The sequence below is a fragment of the Danio rerio genome, chromosome 4 (genome assembly GCF_049306965.1).
Source record: "Danio rerio strain Tuebingen ecotype United States chromosome 4, GRCz12tu, whole genome shotgun sequence".
Taxonomy (NCBI): Eukaryota; Metazoa; Chordata; class Actinopteri; order Cypriniformes; family Danionidae; genus Danio; species Danio rerio.
The window spans coordinates 76,272,501-76,275,000 of record NC_133179.1 but is presented as its reverse complement, the minus strand read 5'-3'; the positions used below and the strand labels follow the sequence as shown (position 1 = coordinate 76,275,000).

The following is a 2,500-nucleotide window of genomic DNA, read 5'->3' as shown; positions in this document are numbered from 1 at the left end:
GGCGGACCGCGCGGCCCGGTCCCCGAGATCCAACTACGAGCTTTTTAACTGCAGCAACGTTAGCATACGCTATTGGAGCTGGAATTACCGCGGCTGCTGGCACCAGACTTGCCCTCCAATGGGTCCTCGCCCATGGGTTTGGGATGCACTCATTCCAATTGCAGGGCCTCGAAAGAGACCTGCATTGTTATTTTTCGTCACTACCTCTCCGTGTCGGAAATGGGTAATTTGCGCGCCTGCTGCCTTCCTTGGATGTGGTAGCCGTTTCTCAGGCTCCCTCTCCGGAATCGAACCCTGATTCCCCGTCACCCGTGGTCACCATGGTAGGCGACGGACCTACCATCGAAAGTTGATAGGGCAGACATTCGAATGAACCGTCGCCGCCGCGAGGGCGCGCGATCGGCCCGAGGTTATCTAGAGTCACCAAAGCGAGGCCGGGGGCGGACGGCGGCGGGTAGGCGCGAGGCCCCCCTCTCCACCGCCCGCGCACCCGCATGGGTTTTGGATCTGATAAATGCACGCGTCCCCGGGTACCCACCCCCCGCCCCGAGGGGAGAAGGGCGGCCCAGGTCGGCGCTCGTTGGCATGTATTAGCTCTGGAATTGCCACAGTTATCCAAGTAACCGGGTGGAGCGATCAAAGGAACCATAACTGATTTAATGAGCCATTCGCAGTTTCACTGTACCGGCCGTGTGCACTTAGACTTGCATGGCTTAATCTTTGAGACAAGCATATATTACTGGCAGGATCAACCAGGTAGCCCTCGCCTCGGGTGAATCGCGTGGTGGTAAGGCCCGAGAGTGCCGGAGGAGAGAGGGAAAGGACTCGGCGGAAGAGAACCCTCCCGCCCGCACCACAGCTCCGCGCCGCCTACCTACAAGCGGGCCTCGCTCCGCCGAGGCGTCACGACTGCTCGCAGGAGGGGGCACGCGGGCTAAGTGGGAGGGGGGGATTGGGCTCCCAGGTACCGCCGCCTACCCACCCCCCACCGCACACATGGAAATGAGGGGGGTCTGCCGGCGTTGGGCTGGCCGCTGGGTCGAGGCCATCACCAGGAAGGATCGTGCTTCGCAACGGGATCGAGTGCGCCGCAGATGCCGCGCGCGCCTACCACACAGCTTCCCCACCCCCAAGTCAGCCTACGCGCCCGGGATTACACCCGGGTGGTGAGGAAGAGGAGGGGGGGCAAGGAGGGATGCTGCCCGGTAAGAGCGCACGCACAGCACCGACTAGCGCACTTGTTCCGTCGGTACAGGGCGGTCTGAGATCGACGGGCCATCTGAGTCTTTAACCCAAAGGAGCAAGGGTCGAGGTCTGGGTGAAGGCCCGCCTCGCCCTCCTTTCGAATGCCCAAAACGGGGAGGAACCCACCCCACCCACAGCGGTCCCCTTTGTCGGAGGACCGGGCAAGGGGCCTGCCCCTGGGGCATCGCGCACAATTCCCATCGGTCAGGTGGTGGAAGGCGGTGGCACGTAGTTACGCGCTCAAAACCTAAGTCCACTAAATCACGCCTTCCCCGAAACCTCGACGGCAGGTCAGCGATAACCAGTGACGGCTGCCCAGACCTCCGGGAGAGAGAGACCCAAGAGGTCACGTCCCGCCCGGCTGTGAACCTGAGCTCGGGGGCCATGGATAGTCAGGGTTAGCGGCCGCTTCTTGCTTCTCCCTTGCCGAATCGGGTGCCGATGGTGACCCGCGACTGACTTTGCCTTCGGCAGCCGGAGCGGTGCTGCTGGTCACCCACAGCTGACCTTTCTGGCTGGCACGCGGGGTGGCACTTCTCCCAAGCCTCAGGCAACCAGGCAAGCCAAAGCTCCACAAGCCCAACAACTAAGCCTCCGGGCAACCCTAACCCTATCCCCAAGCCCAATCCCCAGGCCTCCGGGCAGCCCTAACCCCACCCCCAAGTCTCCAGGCAACCCTAACCCAATTCCCAGTCCTCCGGGAAACCCTAACCCTAACACCCAAGCCTCCAGGCAACCCTTACCCTATCCCCAAGCTCAATCCCCAGGCCTCCGGGCAACCCTAACCCTAACCCCCCCAAGCCTCCAGGCAACCCTTACCCTATGCTCAAGCCCAATCCCCGGGCCTCCTGGCAGCCCTAACCCACCCCCAAGCCTCCAGGCAACCCTTACCCTATCCCCAAGCCCAATCCCCGGGCCTCCTGGCAGCCCTAACCCACCCCCAAGCCTCCAGGCAACCCTTACCCTATGCCCAAGCCCAATCCCCGGGCCTCCTGGCAGCCCTAACCCACCCCCAAGCCTCCAGGCAACCCTTACCCTATCCCCAAGCCCAATCCCCGGGCCTCCAGGCAGCCCTAACCCACCCCCAAGCCTCCAGGCAACCCTTACCCTATGCCCAAGCCCAATCCCCGGGCCTCCTGGCAGCCCTAACCCACCCCCAAGCCTCCAGGCAACCCTTACCCTATCCCCAAGCCCAATCCCCGGGCCTCCAGGCAGCCCTAACCCACCCCCAAGCCTCCAGGCAACCCTTACCCTA

The 2,500-nt window shown here is 63.2% G+C and overlaps 1 pseudogene; it reads right to left on the bottom strand.

Annotated features, from left to right (window-relative positions):
- LOC141382104 (18S ribosomal RNA) overlaps nucleotides 1-759 on the bottom strand; it is a 1,939-nt pseudogene extending 1,180 nt beyond the window's left edge.
- Nucleotides 760-2,500: the final 1,741 nt, after the last annotated feature.